The sequence below is a fragment of the Corvus hawaiiensis genome, chromosome 1, assembly GCF_020740725.1.
Source record: "Corvus hawaiiensis isolate bCorHaw1 chromosome 1, bCorHaw1.pri.cur, whole genome shotgun sequence".
Taxonomy (NCBI): Eukaryota; Metazoa; Chordata; class Aves; order Passeriformes; family Corvidae; genus Corvus; species Corvus hawaiiensis.
This window is the reverse complement of record NC_063213.1, coordinates 34,150,211-34,170,288: the sequence shown is the minus strand read 5'-3', so window position 1 is coordinate 34,170,288 and position 20,078 is coordinate 34,150,211. Positions and strand designations below refer to the sequence as shown.

At 40.1% G+C, this 20,078-nt stretch overlaps 1 protein-coding gene across 1 annotated transcript in view; it reads left to right on the top strand.

The window, feature by feature from the left end:
* LARS2 (leucyl-tRNA synthetase 2, mitochondrial) overlaps positions 1-20,078 on the top strand; it is a 134,046-nt gene that overhangs the window by 658 nt on the left and 113,310 nt on the right. The window contains exon 2 of the mRNA XM_048299538.1: positions 103-291. The gene's annotated coding sequence lies outside the window, so the exon portion shown is untranslated. The remainder of the gene's footprint in view (positions 1-102; positions 292-20,078) is intronic.

Below are 20,078 nucleotides of genomic sequence, written 5' to 3'. Positions count from 1 at the left end.
GACACAAACGTCTCTCAGTTTTCACTTGGAGCAGAGGATGGGATAGAGTTACATTATCCTGGCAGGCATCCAGAACTGAGACTCTCTTCTTTGTCTTTGCAGCCGTTTTTGGACAAATAGAGATGCAAAAGGGATACCCTAGTCTTTCCCAAATAATAGAACTGAAGTCACTAAGGCTCTCCTTTGTGATTGGCATTGGTCCCACATCAGACGTTCCCACGTCAAAGTGACACACGGACACATTCTCACTTGAAGAATAAATGCCTATAATATCAGCCTCAAGTCCTTCAGGTGAGTGAGGGAAGTGAATGAGGGTAGAGAGTGAATTTTAAATTTGATATTATTCAATGTGAAAGAAGGTAGTGAATCGGTTTTCTTTTAAAACCTGTGCGTAAATATATCATGACAGAATCCAGAGTTGTTTGCCTTGTATTCAAAAGATATCTGAGTAGCAAAATGTGTTTATGTTTGGTCCCAAATTAGTCCAAAGGGTACCTGGCTACCTATAGTTTGGCTAGGTTTTTGGTTTTGCTTACTACAGAGAAAGACGCCTGATGAAATGTTCAAAGCAAGCTGTCTGGGTCCAATTCTGGGCTCGTGCTCAAATGTTGCAATACAGTTAATACATTCCTCAGTGTGTCTTATTTAACAGTTCTCTGATATTTTTTATTGCCTGTTGAATGTGTCTCTACATGCTTCTCCTGATGTCATTTGTCATATCCACACTCGCACACATTTGTGGGGCTATTGTACGTCTATAGACCCCAGATCAGATTAAGAAAGGGCTAGTGTGTAGCAAGTAATGCCAAAATTGTGTGGCCTCTGTGTGCACAAATTACATTGCATTGGGATTTTTGGCAAAAAGGACTGGAAATGAAACTAAGCCTCATAAATAAGATTTAGCTCCTGAACGCTGTTGCAGTATGTGGGTGGCAAATGTTCTCAGGGAGAGCTTCAGTTCTTTTGGTTTCCACTCCCAGCATCCAATTGAATGCAGTCAGGGGTTTTGCGAAGAAATTGGAGGGGGGAAGACTTGAGCTAAGTTTCTTTTTCTGCAAGGAAAGATAACCTGCCACAGGAAATTTAAATGCATTCAGCATCACTTAGACCTCCATAGCAAAGAGCTAAAAGACAGCAATTTATTTCAGGTTGGAGATACATGGGTGCCTCATACCTATTCCTCTTCATCAAGGAATAATTGACCAAGTGGGGGGAAGAAGCAGAAAGTGTGTTAGATCATTGATTGGAAGGCGCTGTCCAGCAGGGCCCTTTACAGATACTTTACTTCTAGATCTACCAGATATAATTAATCTCTGCATGGATTCAGTTATTCAAAGAGGTTACAGCACACTTGAAAACTTTGTAAGCACAATTATTATCTAGCTCTATTCTGTTGTTTTCAACCATAAATCTCAAAGAAAAAAGTAGTTTTGTGGCTGGAGAAGCTGAAGCATAACGATATTGGGGGCCAGCCAAAGGTGACCTACATGTCACAGGCAGATCAGAGTGTAGGTTTTGCAGGTTTGATTCTATAGCTATGACTAGTACTATAATATGTACCATAGGTCACAGGAGCATTTGACAGTATGGTAGAGGAGGTGTGAAGTGGGCTATAATGATAAAATTTTAGAAGGGAATAATGAGGTAACAAGACAGTAGGAGTTTCATAAGACAGACTGCAGAGCAGCTGGAAGGGTGAAGATTAATAGTAAAGGATGATCAGAATCTTTGGAATTGTTTTAGTGACATTTTAACTAAGCATTTTTAATAAAGTACTGCTTGTGAAATACTTCAAGTAAGATGAAATCAAGAATAAGTATTTCTACCCAAGTGCCATTAAAATTGCTTCTCCTGAGGGTGCTGCTTCAGAGCCTCAAGTCTCATTGCAGCTTGTGAAAATTGATCCTAAGCAGATAATGATTCCAGAAAGAAATCTGTAGTTGCATTCAAGTCAGAAGCTTGTGATGCTCAGGCAGTGTTTCTCAATTCAGCCAACTCATGTGGATCTGCGCTGAGGAACAGGAGTAACTGCAGAACTTTTCTTGACAGAGGATATGCTTTTGAGGTTGTCATTTCTGAAAGGAGTTGAATGTGGGAGAGAAGACAGGAAAGTAGTGGAGTACAGGGTTGGATATGCAGCTGTAACCTTACACAGATATTTTTCTGTGGAAAGACTTCTACTGTCAATTACAGGAAAAAAGATGTAGGGAGCAAGTAAGTATAGTGATGCATTACCAATCTGTGTAAACGTGCCAGGTAAATAAGGAGAATTTCACAGTCAACAGCTGAAGAGGGAGGCTGGGCCAGGAGAAAGAAGGTGGTACTTGAGTCCTCTCAGGAAAAAAAGCAGTTTCAGTTCTGTAAAAGGAGTAAGATCAAATCATCCTGGGAATTGTTCTGAGACATCTACTTGTTCCTAACTGAGGAAAAATGTTTCTGTGATACAATTTAGAAGGGTGGGTTGACTAATGGTTTCTCAGCTGATGTGGGGGGAGAGTCTCAGAGTAATGCAAGGAAGTGAACTGATCATGTAATGTCTGTGGAATCAGTTCTTTGAAGAGTCATAGATAATTAGTGGTTTGCTGATTGAGGAAGGAACTAAGTGATGTTTCATACTGCCCACCAAGGTGTTTCTTTGACTGTGAGTACAGTAATCAGGACTTTCACTCTCCTCCTTTTTGCTTGGTATTCTTGTGGATTTGCCAGAAATTATTTGGGATGAAATACTTAAAGGCCACAGAAGCTTCTGAAATAGATAACAGAAGCTGTTCGGACTAAGCAGCTTGCTACTGCTACATCATGTAAGAACAATTTATCTGCAGAGAACAGAGACCATGTGCTGCACACAACAAACCAGGGTTTTGTACCACTCTTTACCTGAATATCAAAAGCCCAGACAAAGGGAACATCCAATTGGCAAGCAGGCCAACAATAAGGGCATAATCTCTCCAGAGAAGTCAACGCATCTCTCTTAGTAAAGACACTAAGATCATAGTTTCCCAGGCATTTCTATCAGCAGCAGATTCTGCCTCTGCACCACCCTCTCAGTTATACAGACAGATGTCCCTGAAGCCATAGAATGACCCACGTGCAAGAGCCGGGGCAGATGACTGCAATTTTAAAATAACTTTGATAATCATGCCCTATTTAATTAAAAAACTGTAAACATTTTCAGCCCAACCTTAACGACAGTCTTTAACCCCTTATCCAGATCACCACACACTCCTGCAAAAAGTTGTACCTGTGTAGCTGGGGGAGTGAGGCAAGGGAAGGGGTTTGAGCAGTGATGACCAGAGCTGTTTACTGGATGTCAGATGGGCTCTGGTGGGGCTCCCTTGGTCTGCAAGCCACACCGATGATGGAAGTGTGAACCAAGGGAAAGCAACCACCAATCAGGACTCCTAGAAGGAGTACTGAAGAGGAGTTACCCATGGCAATTAGTACCAAGTGGAATCCATCTGTAAATACAATTGCTAGAAATCAGGAGAACATTTTTCAGAGCGCCAGGTGGTATAGTAAGATATAGGGCCTGCTGGATGAAGGCTCTGGGATCTCTGAGGAGTATTTAGGAACTCATCTTTGGTATTCCACTAGACTGTGTGTTGTACAAGCACAAACTAAAAAGACTGTTTCAATTCTAAAGATCAGTGTGAAATATATGCAGAGAATGCTAACGGGAATGTATTAATAGACTTTCAGAACTTTTTTTGTTGCATGCTTTATATAGGTTGAGGCTTTTAGACAAACGTCAAAAGGGAAAAAAACAGGAAAAAAAGATTCTGTGGGAATGGGTATAAGAGTATTCCAAGGAGAAAACTTTGCACCTCCACAGCTGAAGGTGACCTTGAGGTAATCACAAAATATGAAACCCTGCTATGATATAGGTTGAAGAGGTCTAGCTGGCCAACAAAAGTGTTAAATGCAGTACTTTCACGTATTCCATTTATACGATGAAGTTTTTAAGATCGGATTTGACATGAAGCAGTGTTCCAGAAGACTGGATTCATGTTCTTGCCTAGGTTCCTACTTGCAGGTTGATCAAAATCCTCACTCATGTGAGACTTCCTCCCAACTGAATTTCTAAATTCTAAATAGGCAAGATTGAGCCCTGGACTATATTTATTTTGTCTTGTAACTACCACGCTTGCTTATTTTATATTTTATTGGCCAGGAGCCTGACTATATTTATAACCTATTTGCCTCACCAGCCAACCTATCCAGTGTTGGAGCTTGGCTGAAACTGGCAAATTTAGGATCTGATATATTGAAAAAAAATAATGAATCCAAATTAAATGGTGCAGGTAGAGAGAGCAGCAATCTGGGTCATTTTAAAGAAACCTCAGACAGGGCTAAAGGGCAATGTAAGAACTTTGTTCCCACCAGAGTATACACATTGCAGGACTCAGGCTTAGTTATTACCAGTTGCTAAGGGCCACTGTAGGGTGGGTTTGACCAGGTGTCAAAGTTCATGTGTTCTTGAAGCACATATGTTCTGAACATCTAAATGATCCCTGGGCTTCTGGGTAAGCCCTGAGGTGTCACAGGCATTCTTGAAGGAAAAGAGATCCAGTAAAGCAGTAGTTGTTTAATGCCAATGCTGTGGGGGTAGCAGGAATGGAAAAACATTTGGTGTGATTACGTATTAAATTGTTCTGCAAAATATTTGTACATAAAATAACGTTGCTTAATAATTATTTTATGAGTTTGTCTTTGGAAAATCTAAGCATTTACTACAATAATACATTGAAAAATAGCTCCCTGGAAAGCATTTAATTCTGCAAATACTTTGTTTCCCAGCCTGTTCTGAACATGGCTCTAGGGCTTGTCTTTAATGTTATTTATCTCTGTGAGAAAAAGAGACAGGTGAAAAAGTCTGGTATTAGTCTGCACTAAACAGATGTGGGTTTGGCACTTACATCCAGTGTCACCTCAGTCTCTCAGTGGCTTTAAAGTGCAGCTATGAAATACAGAACCCTGTTTCCCTAGGAAGCTGCAAGGCACTTGGACTGTGAAGCAGTCCTGTTCCACAGGAGAAGAAGACAAGCTAGTTCACAGGTCATTTGAAACTTGTTTTGTCGTACAGAAGACACACAAACATGACATTGTCTATATCCTAAGGAACTTTTTCAAAAAATAAGTGAGAGTAAGAGAATCTGAGTTCAGGGGATCCTGTGTGCAGCTCCTTAGCCAACCTGCAGCCCTGACCATCCTCCTTCTGTTACTAGCTGGTTCTTCAGTGCTCTATGATACATGACAGAGACATTGTAAGGGAGTCTACAGCATGGGCTTAGTTGGTTTCACTGCAGGTTTTTGTCCCCAGCCATAAAAGAAAGTGTAGAATAAAGAAGGAAAAGTGGAGGCTGCAATCAACAAAGTGAGGGTGGGTGGAAGGTTAACAAATACCAGAACTGGTATGAGGCATGATTAAATTGTGAAAGGCTTTGAAAGTGAGAACAAGGAGTTTGCATTTGGAGCAGCAAAAGAGGAGAAATGACAAGAGAACTGTGGAAAAAGAGTGATGTGCCCGAATGAATGAACAGTTCCAGATGGTGTACCCAGAGAGGAGATTACAAAAGGGGAGATGTACAGGCCTTGGCTAGGACTTTCAGCAGAATAAGCTGAGATGAACTGTGATACCTTGGAGATGCTGCATGAAACAAATCAGTGACATTTGAAGTACAGCAGCATCAACATCATCAGTGAAATTAGCAGTAAAAACTAAACTCCTCCCTGCCTCCAGACTGTGCATCAACACCTTTGACTGGGGCTCTCAGAGCTGCTGTAAGCTGTTGGTGTGCAGAAACAGACTTGAAATCTGAAGCAGCACACAGGTACCACTTGTGGTGGTCAGCAGAGTAGTTATATGTGCACCCCTGCTATGAGTCTTGCCCGCTGTCCCTTCTCCAGTGAGACACTTTTGCTGTACATCAAACGGGAGAAGAGATTCATCTGCCTCCGTGAGTCAGCAGAACAGCATTAACTCTTTGGGGAAGTGTCAGTGCCAGCGAATGGGGCTGAGTCATCCAGGCAGACACAGCTAGCCTGATACCCACCCATTCCTTCAGCTGGGAAGCCGTCCTGAGCTGCCAAAGAGAAGGTGCTAATATTTCCCATTCTGCTCATCAGTCCAGCATCATTATTTGCAAAACAGCAGAGAGTTACTAATGTCATACTCAAAAAAAAAAAAACCTGTCAGCTGTTTCTGAGTTAGATAAAAACCAGATTTAAAAAGAAACAAAATGTTCTTAATTTCCAGAAAATTTGCTTGTTCACAGTACTTATTTTCCCAGCAATGGCCACGATCAGTATGAGCCATAATTAGTCACTCAGACCTCAAGACTTATACCTTTGCTAAGCTGAACTAGCTCCATGGAAGTCAAGGGAGTCAGAGCTTTAATTCCTAACTTCTAAAGAACTCTTGTCCTAGTCCAACAAAGTCAGCTCATGAACAAGGCGGCTGATTGTTTTCAGCAGGATCCTACACTCACAAATGCTGTTCTGTGTGGTATTATGGACTCAGTGCAGGGGTACACAAGTAAGAACAAACGCCTGTAAGCCTGAGGAGTTGAACAAGCAGCAGAGGAACACCAGCTCTTCAAAGAAAAAGATTTTCTATTTTCATGCAAATGTTCCCGATGTTCTGAAGCAGAAGGAGATGCTTAGAAAATACATGCAGTACAAACTGCTTGCTCTCTAAGAGTTTCATATTCACTCAGCATTACCTGTTCTTTCCATGAACTAATAATCACAAAACAAGTAGGAAATGTAGCCTCTGATGTTATGTGCCTGGTTCTTTGCTGAACTGATCAGGCTTAGAAGGTGTGCCTGGATATTTATGATATCTTGGCTTGATTCTGCAAATTAAAGAGGCATACATCTCATCATGTGTATCTTAAATTAGTTTGTGGGATTTCTTGCTTAAACCATCATGTCAAATGCTACTGTTTCTAATAGATACAAGTCCGTCACCCACATCATTGCAATTGCCCTTGGCTCTTTTTACTATGTTGCTGTAAAGCACTAGAGCTGACAATTGGGTTTTTATCTTCTCGTGAAGACTGGTAGGAGGTAATCTGTCATAACTGTATTCAGGCTCCTCTTCTCAAGTTCTAGCTATGAATGAAGGCTTTGTGTCTCTTCTCACCTATACACTATGCCCTAATCCTGCTGCAGTCAACAAACAGTACTGATGGAACTGCTATGGCCCCCTGGTTTCCAGGCTCTGTTATACAAATCCCAAACTCTCAATTATGAGAAGATGGTGTAGGCATATTTGTGCTTTTGGTTACATCCATTGTAGCTGGATAAAATCATAGACATAAAAATAGGATTTAAAAATAATTCCCTGTATTCTTATTGCAAGATAGGAAAATTTAATTAGTCTCTATGGGATTTCCATGTGCCGTGATGGTCAGGGATGCTGACACCACTGGCCCACTAGAAAAAAGTAGATAATCTGAGAGAGAGTTTATAATACTTTAATTAGCCTAATGCCTTATGAGAACATTATTTCTATTGTATTGTCTGCATATTTAAATATTGAATTAGCTCTCATCCCTGACATAAAATACTCATTGGCTACATTTTCTGTTTCATGCCAGATGAATAGCATCTGCAAGCAGCCAGTTAGATCAAAATGTGTTTTCCCAGCTTTACTGCATATGTACAAGTACAATGCCAGAAGAGACTATTATATTCCACAGGGAAGCAGTTTGCTCAGAGATTTGGTTCAGGATTACCTGAATATCCTGGTTTAGAAGTTCCACAATTTTTAATTTCTGTTAACTTGTGTTCATGCTTTTGCATTTGATTTTGATGTGTATCTCTTGACACTGATGTCTGCCAATACACATATTCCTGCCTACAGTAAAACAGATTGCTTCTCTCTGCTACAAAGTGATAGATGTTAATCCACTGATCATGGCTTCTGAAGTATCTCTGAACGGATGCCAGAGCCTTTATGTGCAGAGCCATATATAATATATACAATGTAACAATAACTTTTTAGAAAAACCCCATTGTAATTCTTGGACTTTCTGTTTTCAACATCACTGTGTTATCATCCCTGTAGAGTTTTTGTTTTCTAATATGCTGATGTCAAATACTTGCTCAGAAGGCCGGACCCTGACTCACATGCTCAGAGGCTGCAGAAGTTTCCCCAGGCAGCACAGGTTTTCTGCCAACCAACACTCCCAGCCCTTCTCTTCTATTATTTGTACCTACAGTTCTGAGACTGTGTAACTGAGACTCCAATTTAGACGTCTCTCACTAGGTAAAGTGACCTGCTATGATTTATTTTCTCTTTCTGCCAGCAACTCTGCTTAAATGGACCTACTGAATGGCTGGACCTAGGAGACAAGGCGCACAGTCTCAGTTTAGGGGCATTTTTATCTCCCATCTATTCCCCCTGCTTCTAGCCTACAAATTGGAAGACAGATTTGATATGTCGGCGGTGATAAGAAGGAAGCCGCGGGAATGTTAAGTAAAGGTAGTTGCTTGTTAAACTGGTAATTGCATAAAGGGGAAACACAGAGCTCAGTGCCATATTTTAACCAAAAAAAACCCAAAAAAACTTGTGTCTTACAGAGAAAATCATGTTGTAGGGACAAAATTAGGAAAAATATGGAGCATTAGTCTTAGTTTGGCAGGATTTTTGGGTTTTATGTGGTTGGAGGAGGTGGGTATTAGACTCTCCAGCTGTTCTCCCTGTTGTCAAGTACACCAGTACCTGGTTTTCTCTAGAGATTTTACAAATGCTGATGCTTTTTTGTCCCATAATTTTATACCTTTGAACACACAAATAAGGAACAAAGATGAGTTTAATAAACAAGACTTACTGAGGCTCTGCTGATAAGTGAAAATTAATACAGTTAATTTTGTAGCATTACTTCCTTATTCAAAATAGTGTCTTTAAGCATCAAACATTGACATGATATGGTATAAGAATTTCCCCCGTGGTAAAAGAAAATTATATAATTTAAGCAAAATTGTCCATAAAACTTGAATCTGAGGCTTAACTGACATAGGTGGTCTTGTGACAGTCCTTGGAAGAAAATTTGACACAAGAACTGTATTTTTTTTGTGTCACTCTTGAGAAGAGGAGCTTGAGACATGCTTGAAAAAGGCATCTTCAAAGGCAAGTCCAAAAACAGTTTCAAGGCAGTAGAGCTTCTTTTGTGAAAATTCTTGTTTACTATAATTGGAACTGGTTTAGGCTGAGGTCTCTTCCACAGGCAATCTGACCTTAAATAAATGAATATAAAATCATTCTGAAGTAGAACTGAAAAATGAAATTCCTCAGGAAATTAAAATTCAAAAGGAATTTGTTTCCAAGCTATTATATGGATTTTAAAGAGCTGGCTTACTACTGTCATGTCAATAACAAAAACTGCTTTGTGCCAGCTGTACTATCTTGATTAATTTTGCACAGACTTTTCATCAAATTAATGTCTCAAATATCCCACATCTGCAATACCACACTTATATACTATTTAATTATTTCATACAAAATACAAAAGGTAATACATACAAAAGCCAATGATCAAGCAATAACACCAAAAGCATTTTATTAAACTAAGCATTTCTACAAGATCACAACAAAACTAAAAACGTGAGAGGGTTGGTTACATCACTGAAAACGGAACTAGAAAGTTGCAAGTTGTCACTAAATGGTTTGATTTTGACAAAGACACATTTTGTACTGACTTTACGGGCCATGCCTTTGGCTCATTTACACACCTAACACTGCCCTGATTATTAGCTTTGTTAGAAAAATCCTTTGGAGAGATTTTACGTCTGATTACTCACAGATGGTCAGATTCTTCTAGTCCTCATCATATAATGTGTCCAGTGTGCCAGGGCTGCAAAAAGGTATGGATAGGAATGCTAAACAATTTATTCTAAAGCCCAGATTACAGGGTTTACATCAACATCATCCTGTTGGTTTTGACAGAGAGATTTCTGATTACGACAGAAGAGAGGAGAGGCCTGAGACCATAAATTCATTTGCAATATGGCCAGGCACCTGCTGAAAAAATGGTGTTCTCTGTGATTTCAGAAGTAATTTTTTGGGTCATGTTTTTCAGCTACTAGAAACTGCTTTTGAAGCCAAATCCCTTCAAAAAAGTATTTGTTTCACAAAAAGTATTTACTCCTGAGTCCCACAGGGACTGTCAGTACTAAATGAAGATCTCCAGGAGCTCACCACTGAAGCTGATCACTGTTTATATAAATGGTATACCTGTAGTATTACTGCACCTGGATCCATTCAGCTCGCTTCAAAGAACTTACAAGACGCACTAGAAAATGATATGGATGACAGCTTTGGCAGTGCTCTTATACATAGGTAGTCCATGAAACTATTCCAAGAGCTGAACGCCTATACCTGAGGCAGGAGGACCCCATAAATACACATACACTCATATCTATATTGTTCACAGATAATATTATGTTCATATGAAAGCTTATTTTCATTTTCCCCTGAGTTTTCTGTAAAAGCCAGGCTGAAACATGCAGTGAGCAATGTTGAAGCTCACTGTAACAACTGAGCTCTGAATGGGAGGCAGCTCCTGGCCCTCTGTATTCTGTCCCCAGCATGGTCTAGTGAAACACCATATCAGAAAAGGCCCTGGAGGGAATCCTAATCCTTTGAGCAACCTGTCTGGTAACTGGCAAAACAGGGTGCTTCATTCTGCCACTTCTTCCTTCATCTTCAACCTGTGATGGCAAACATCTGGGCATATGTCCTGCATTTTGCTCTACACAAGCAAGAATAGCTAAGCACAGAATAGGTAAGTTAGAAGGGACCATTGGACCACTTTGTCCAACCCTCCTGCTCAAATTTGGGTTATCTAGAGCTGATTGTTCAGGGCCATGTCTGGTCAGGTTTTGAATACCTCTGAGGACGGAGATTCCACAGCCTCTGTAGGCAACATGTGCCAGTCTTTGACTATCTATACTTAAGTAAAATTTCCTTTATTTCAACATGTGCATATTGCCTCCTGTCCTTTAACTGGGTAGCACTGAGCTACAACTCAGAGGGTATCACTACAGCACCTAGCACAAGGAGAACTAGTTTTGGGCGTGCCTGTGGGTGCTCCTGTAGCCCAAAACACTCCCACAGAGAAACAGCAGCAACAGTCATGCAGGATTTCTCTCCCCAACAATCCCAGAGGGTTCCACTGCTTTTTGATTAAATTGAATAAATAATTCATTTGACACCATAGGGTGCCATGACATTGCTCAAGATGAGCTCAGTGCTGATGGAGTGGGAACTAGGAGCATCACCACACAGGAACAGTGTGAATCTCCTTGGTTGCTGGAGCTCCTTCTGTGCAGCCAGAGGGGAGGCAGGGAGAGAAAGACAAAATGATCCTCAGGCACTTGAGTAAAAATACATACCTGTGTGGGGCAGGAGACCTTCTGCTGGACGCTTGCACCCCACTTTGGGAGCTGGCGGCTCTGCAGAGTGTGGAGGGGCAGGCTCAGTATTCTTCTCTCCCCATCCTTTACCTGAAGTTTTCCATAAAGGTGAAACTGAGCCTCATTTGTCAGGAAAGAATGAAATGATCCCTAAGGTTAGCAAAGCACTCAGAGACCCTTTGGGAAGAAAAGTGCTATGTAAATAGAAGCTGATTCCTACAGGTTATTAATAGATATATCTGCAAAAGTAATGTGAAAGCTACAAAGGAAAGATCATTCTGAATTAAATTACCGTAATTTTTTTCATTGCTGTCTCTTTTCAGGAGACCTGGATTATACTGCTAACAATGACAGGTTTGAATAAGAGACAGGGTTTGTGTGGGCCAGAGGTGGGAACAGAGAAGGAGACTAATTATATCTTTTTTTAACCTTTGTATGCAGCTGGGCAGGATAAAAATGAATTATGCAACCAGCAACTGAGTTGTTATCCCAGTGGAGGCTGCAGAATGGTTCCCAGGTCATCTAGAAACATGATCTAACCTGTCCCATTTCTTCTTGATCTAACCACTTTACAAGTCATTAAATAAAATTGGTATTTTCTGCATGCTTCACCTAAAGCTCATGTAATTATCCTATGGACAAACCAAAACAGATTTATCTCACCTGCTCTTACCTCAACAATGCAGAGGGTGAAGAGTAAGCACTGATGTGCTCTGGGAGAGCTAGAAGTAGCACTCTTCAGTGTACTTTTGGAACCCGAATTTAACAGGCTAAAGATGATGGCACTGCTTTTACAGTCACTTGGAAGTCATTTGAAGACTTTATTGTGTGATATTTATTCCAATTTTAATGCATGTTTTGATGTGAAGCTTTGTTCAAAAGTGAGAAATGGATGGGAAGGTGTAGAGGAGCCTTTAATGCCTGTATTACTCAGCAATGTAGCAGGTGTCTGACCAGGAAGAGAAAGAACCCCTCTGCAGGCAGAAATTATGGAGAAATGGAGGAACATGTTCCCATGAAATAAGAACTCATTTCTCTCTGCTCCTTGACTTTCCTGCCCAAAATTCAATTTGAACTACAGTTTAATCTAACTGGTCTATTTCTGATGTGCTGTAGCTATGCCACTCTAAAAGGGGGTCTGGCATGAATTAGAGTATATCCCAAGCAAAGAATTTGACCCTCCAGCCTTGAATTTTTGCAAACTCTATTCACACTACTTTGCAGCACGAAAACACAGGGTCTGTGCCCCACAACAAATTAAAACTGTGTGATACAAAGGGCTTGTTATGAACAGAGCTTTTATGTGGTGCTCTGCAACACTTCAGCTATATCAGACTTGAACTCTGGAGGCTGAATGAAGTGTCTTTGAGAATCTGAACCCAAAATTCACTCAGTTTTGTGTCAGTTTTCCTAGTTGTAATTTGGTCTAGTATAGTATTTATTAAGAGTGATCCAGGACACTAAAAGGCTTTAAAACCTGCAGCTTGAGCCAGTTTACACAATTCAAGAATTTTGGCTACTTCTTTTTATTTACACTCTTCTTTTCCTCAAGGAAATAGCATCAACTATATCTGTGTTTTGAAAAGAGGGTAAAGAATATGATGCATTTGTTTATGATTGACTTACAGAAAAGGGCAATAAATCACTGGGATAGCTGTGCCTGATAGCTTAAATCTTCCTGTGGATAACTTGATACCTCAAAGATGAGTTCATGCCATTTCTTTGTCTTAAGTAGTGTAAAAAAGCAAAATATGAAGTGTAAATACTGTACTGAATAAGTTACAAGACAAATTCTGTTCCTGGAAGGTCACATTTTACTGAATTGAGATTTCCCCCCATTCTTCCCTTATGTATCTATATATATATCTATAAATCTATCTATCTATGTCTTATATATCCCTTAAATAATCTATGGCCTTCTTGGTATTTGCAGTCAAGAACCTGTGACTTCACAATTATTTAAACTCTTAAATGCTAGGTAACCTATTGCCGCCTGAGAGACTGAATGCACTCTCACTAGACTGCAAATAATGACCCAATTAAGCTGTAGCCTGTGCCAGTATCTGTAAAAAAGGCCAAGTCAGTTTTTGTACATCATCCCAATAGAGCAGATCTGTTGATAATTTGGATATAGTGTATAACACCAATGCTTGTGTTAGGAATTTCCCAGTCACAATATCATGGTTGCTTCTCTAGAGGTATTACTGTCATTTACTGGTCATCCACTTGCTGACATGTCCTTCAGAAGACAGCCCTTTCTGGAGCTTTCATCAGTACCCACAAGTGTCAGTCACAGTGGGGAACAGTCTCCAGCACCCACGTCTCCTGGGTTGGGCTCTAGGTCACACAGTTTGTGTCCTCCTAGAATGTTTAGTACAGTGAGATGAATGTGAATGGAGCTCCTGAGCTTGTGAAGGTCCAGCAGGTTAAATGCCTATAGCTTATTTGTCAAGCAAGTGAATATAATCCAGTGCTGCACTCCTTTATGACACCTCATGAGAAGTGAGATCAGCATTTTAGCTCCTGTTTTCTAAACCCTTTATTAGGCTGATATTGCTTCAGAATTAACTTTGCAATGTTCTGCTGGATTTGGAACCAATACTTGAGAATGCAACTACCTCCTCATGGAGTGAAGGGATGTGCAGGTATGTGTTGCACATCTGTGGCCTCCAATATATTCATTCCCAGGCACAGGAAGAACCCATGCAATAAGCACTTATCACAAACATAATCACAACTGCCCACAAGGAGCAAACTTTATATAAGCAGAAGGAATCAATCTAGGAATCAGCATCACATCCTGAATGCCATGGAAAGTTACCAGCAATCCTGCCCCAGTTGAGAGGACTTGTGACTGTTTGCATTAGCTCTGAAGAAGCAGATGATAGCAGTAAAGCAGCTTTAGAACAGAAATCACTGAAAACATTTTGAGGAACTAAGGAATTGGAATTGCATTTGGCATTCAAGAAAGAAAGAAAGCAGCTGTTGCCTCATATATATTTATTTAATTTCTTCAGGGTTTTTTGGGTAAAAGTGCTGTTGGCTCTATCAAAAGAGCACTCAAGGTGTGCAGGATGGTGCTGCCCATTTGGCATACCCAGACAGATGCTTGTGTGTCCCAGAAATATAATCTTTATTCTAGATGAAGAAAATGATCCCCAAATAGACAAAAATTAACAAGATGCATATATTTCAGATGACTTCAGCAGGAAGTTACACTGGAATGAAATCACTGGGTGCTCCTTCCAGCACAGGTGCCACCTCCAAAAACAGCTGATTTATCCCCAAGCCTGGTGTTTTCTTTGCCAGCCAGTCTCAAAGGGACAGTTTAGAGTGCACTTGGACATGAGGCTTTGACTCCAGCTGCAAATAGCACTGTGGAGAAGGGGAAGGCCATGTAGGTGGAGCTGGATGTATATGTGGGGAAGGGGAGGAATGACTTGCAGCCTTGCCAACAGCCCCCTGGTGATGTAGGGGCTGCTTGTGGGCCAGCACCACTTCTGCAAGCACCTGGAATGCTCACCATGGCTGACAGACAGTGGGTGCTCATTGGTTTTCCAGCAGTGCTTTTTTTTTTCTGAACGGGAGGCACAATTCCTAATTCCTTCTTAAAATAAACAAATAAATATAATTCAATTTCACCATTCCAAATCAAGACAGAGAAAGCAATACATACTCTACATACACACAGCTACCCTTTGAAGAGACAGACATTTTCCATTCTGGGCATCAACAGAGGCTTTGCACTTCAGCCATCTTCCCAGGCAGCATTTTTAATTAAAATTGTAACTTATCCAAAGGAAGAATCCAGAATAATCTGGATCTTTCTTCCTTTCATCAATCCTCTGCCCTAGGCAAGGAGATAATGAACTAGTCACTTCAAAATAGTGCTCACCGTGAGCTAATTTATTTTGTTGTATTACCGAGCTTGAGGGTTAGTACAGACTGCACATTTCTCCCAGAAATGACAGAATATTTTGAGCTGACTGATTTGAGACCTCAGTGGCTTTAGTTGTCTGCCTGCTTGAAGCTTTCTTCCTGCCAGAGAAACAAGTACAGTGAGTCACTGGGAAGGGCACTGCAGTGGATTGCATTAGGGGCACACGCAGAGAGAGACATGAGGTCTCCCATGAGGGATGTGCTGGCCCATGAGATGACAAGAGTCACAGCACTGCAGCTGGGACGTGGGTTTTAGCAAGGTTCCTAGGGGCATGAAGCCCCACCAAAAAAGCACCCTGTGTACATGGAGCAGTGCTGTTGCCTTTCTCTCAGCCCACTATGTCAGAGCAGCTGTTGTTCCCAGCTCCAATTAAGCCAACCTGGACATGCAGTACAGGGGATCACAAAGGTGGGTAAAGGCTGTGAAGCTGTGGAGATACCTGAGCCTTCAGCAGAGAAGGGGGAACACATTGCATGAGGGCTGATGCTTCCAGAGCAAAGAAAATGAGATAGAAATAATCTCTTGTAAAGTGAAGACTGTGGCCTCATCACAGATCTGTTTGCTTGAAAATTATTCTTACAGATGAGTTAAATGGAAATCTGTTTTGTTAGGAAACTCATCTAAAGTTTAGCTCTATTCATCTCAAGTTTAGCTCCAGATTTACAGACAGCAGGGAACCTTTCTACTCATTGGAGTCTAGCATCAGTTGGAGCTAGCAGAATTTTTATACAAAACCTTTTAAGGGAAGAAAGTTTTTTAAGGAAAGCCTGTGACATTTTTACCAACCAGATTCTTTTGTGTGTTACTCAAAAGTATGTGAAAGGCAAAGGGTGAGAGTAAACAGCAGGTATTATTTCTGATCAATTCACTTCCATTATTTAGACTTGGGCACTTGTGAAGCTGAAACTTCAAGTAAAGCTCATAAGGGGATGGAATCAAAGACATAAAAATGCCTGTAGGAATCTCAAGAACAAAGTGGCTTTGTGAAGTGTATTTTTGGTCTTGGAATATGGGAAGAGTTTGTGAAACCTAAGACAGTCTTTACTCAACTAACATTGATGTCCAACCTCCTAATGAATTCAGGCTCTTGTTTCCATTCATTGATATTTTTATTTAGACTCTTTCCTAAACTTTAGTCCCTTTCTGCAGAGGACGAAACAAATTCCTATCTACTGTTGGACACACCTGCTTATATCCCATCAGAACCAGACATGAAGAGAAAATCTAATTCTTTATTTAGATTTATGTAATCTAATGCCTGTATTTGTGCATTTCTTGGTGGACTTACTTAGATTTTCCTACATAGTGATTCTCCTGTGGTATATTTGTATCAGATTACCCTGTTGTATATTTATATCACCCTGTAGAGTTTCCATTAACACCACCAAACATTCAGCCTTGAGCAGTTACAGTAACTGCACAGGACCTGGAAAAGATATCTCTCTATTTATAATTTAGGAAATCAGAAACCTACATGGTAACACTTGTTGTAATTCAACAGTAGATTTTTAATAATGTAAACAGAAACCAGGGGAATCAAATCTAAACTAATGATTTTAGTTAAAGGGAAAATATGTAAAGATGAGGAAGTCAGTGAAAACCTACCTGTTCACTGTAGGTAGACCTTATTTTTGAAAAAAAAAATCCCATGTCAAAAATTGTACAGCATTCTTTTTCTGAATGGAGTATTGTACTACTTATTTTTCTTCAGTAGTGGTGATTTTAATGCAAGTTCTCTGTCTGTTTTCATAGTTCGGCAGCTTGTTTAGTAGATCACTACAAATGCTCCAGGTTTTACTCAGAGATCTTTTCCAAACAGGGTCATTACTGTTGGGTGACCAAGATGCTGTCAGCTGTACAGTGAGCTCCCAGTCTTTGTCTTGTGCCCATATCTGCCCATGGCTCTGGGCAATTCTTCCTTGGTTCCATCAGTACTGCCTGAGAACAGCATTGGTTCTGCTCATGGCTGTCTGGAGACTCAGAGATGCCTAGCACATGGAAGTACTTGTTTGCCTGCCCCCTGCTCTGCTTTGTCAGCTCTGTTTAATCTGCCTGTGACTGTTGGTTCACATACATACTTAAAAGCAAGATGACCCCACCAGCATTTTTTTCTGAAGCAGGTGAGGGAGCATTCACAAGGTCCCTTCCTCTGGCAGAGCTGAAGCAGTGGCAACCAATACAAATGGAGTGACAGGCAGTTGGAATGGTACAGCTGTTTGCAAAGGGAATTTCTGTGTGTATATATGTGCATATATAGGTATGTACATTTTATGATCTGATAATTTCTCCTTCAGAAGAAAAATGGTTCACAGTCTGCAGGGAGCAGACTCACCTCTGTCATCTAGTAAAGGGGCTGTTTCTGCCACAGCTAGAGAAAAACAATGGCCTTTTTTCTAAAGAAGAGCTCTTTGAAGCCAGTCCACCATGACTTTGCAGAAGAGTTAAGGAGCTTATTCTGTTTTTTTAACCGAAGACGAAGAATTCTCTGAATGAGTCACCCCACCCCACACCCCAATGTTCTTCTTACAGGATGTCTGAAGAATGAAAGAGGATTGAGTTTTTATTTTTAACATGCCCATTTCCTTTGGCTGCGCTGTGAGTTGAAAAACCTTCATTTGTATTTCAATGCTGTAGGGTAACTAGTTTCCTAAAACTTTCCAAAGGCAAGAGATTTGCAGTCATACCTTATTACATGTTTATAACTATACTTGGGAAAACGTGCATGACCCAGAAATGTTTGCCAATATTTAAGGGGATTTGCTGAACACCGAATGGATCTCTCTTACCATTTCATGGTGATTTTCTGCAGTCCGGATACTGCTTTTTATCTCGGTTCTTGTAATAAAACATCTCTTCCCACATTCACCTCTTCTGTAGTATCCATAAACACTTATTTAGTGTACGTATTACTGAATACTGAATGATTAAATTGCTAAGTTGGATGGATTCAGTAATAAATCATTTTACCATCAGTTTAAGTCTTGCTTTGCTTTTCATGCTAAGAGTACTTGGTATACTTATTTTTGGCAGTACACTGAATCTAAGTCAGTGTTACTTAATTTATAGCATATCCTTGATATATTCTGGTCCATTAAACAAAGGAATGTCTTCACAACCTCTTCCATAGATGAATTATAGCACTATTTGAGTGTCTTCATTTGAAACATTCCTTTGCTGTAGCCCACGTAGGACATTAAGTTCCTCTGATCACACTTCCATGTGGGATCTGGGTAGCTATGCTGCAATGGTAAATCCTGTGCTTGCTTTATGGAATAAGCTTGATTTTGAATTTAAACAAATGAAAGGTTAAATTTTTTTCCTGTGCTTACAATTCTTATCTTTGGCTTTTAAAAGGAGAAACAACCAAGAAATGCTGAAAGCGGGAAAATCTGCTGGATTCCAAAGGTATTACTGCCAAGAACCCAAATATGTAAAACACAGACAATTGAATAGTCAAGGACATCTTTTCATAACTCACATAACTCCAAATTATTTCAAGTGTCTTTATTTTTCTATTATTAGGAGCTTCACTTGTGTAAAATGTTGTGAGATGAAAATATTGTTTCTACTGAATAACTATAGGACGTATATAATTACCTAAAAAAATCTTATTTTGATGAAAATTTGTAGTAGCCATAACTATATATTGAGATATGTAAGTCCTTATCATACATATAAAGAAACTTAATTTTTGCTAGCAGATGGGGTATTTAATTCTATTTCCATTCCTTTCCCAACAAACAGACATTCAGTGCAGGCAAGTTGCATTGGTGTGCTTGTCAGACATTCACTTTCACAAAGGTATTTAGGCAATTCTGATGTCAAAGGGAATTTGTTACCTAAAATATCACAGAGGATCTGGGGATAAACTCCTCACAAAAAAAAACCCCGGGATTAAGCATGTTTCAATTCCACTAAATTTGGTGGCATTTCCCCATGTACAAATAGCATAATTTGGACTGATAGCTATTTGCATAGTTGGTCAAAAAAAGCTTGGGGGGAATAAAAAAGAAAGCAGCGGTGAGGAAAAGCAGAGAACAAGGAGTCCGGTAATTCCAGAGAAAAGAGAAATCAATCCTTTGAGGGCTGGAGAAAGCTGAAGGAGTAGGAAGAATCCCCAGACGTGGTAAAGAAAAGTTCTTGCAAGACTAAAAATAAAATTTCAAATATTAGCAATTACTTTCAAGGTGTTATCAGCCATCGCTGGTGTGTTGTCATGGGGAGAAAAAGGCGTTGCAGCATCAAAGGAAACAAGGAATCTAATGAAGAAAGAAATTAAAGGAGTAATTTGCATCTATTTGGTGGAACAATCTTCAGAGGCACTTTTGTTAATTAGAAGGTTTGAGCTGCACATTTTAGAGTACTGAGAGGCTGGTGGAAATCTCCAGACATGTTTCGAGGCAGCAATTTGTATGGTCACAGAACATTTCTATAGCATTACAATTTATCAGCGAATTGAGTTATTTTTCCTTCATCACTTGAAACTCGACACTCAGAAGGGAAAATGACCAGCCACTTGCAGGAGCCTTTTTCTCTGAGCAAACATAATACTTAAAAGCTCATATTTTCTTCCAGAACTTTTGATACTCCCTCTATGCACTGGGTTGTGACTATGAGTGTCCCTAGTCTTAACTGTGACCGTTTGCTCTTCTTGTGTTGTGGGTTTTATTAATTTCTTATTATAGTTTTGTGAGTGCTTAGAGGTCTAGATATCTTT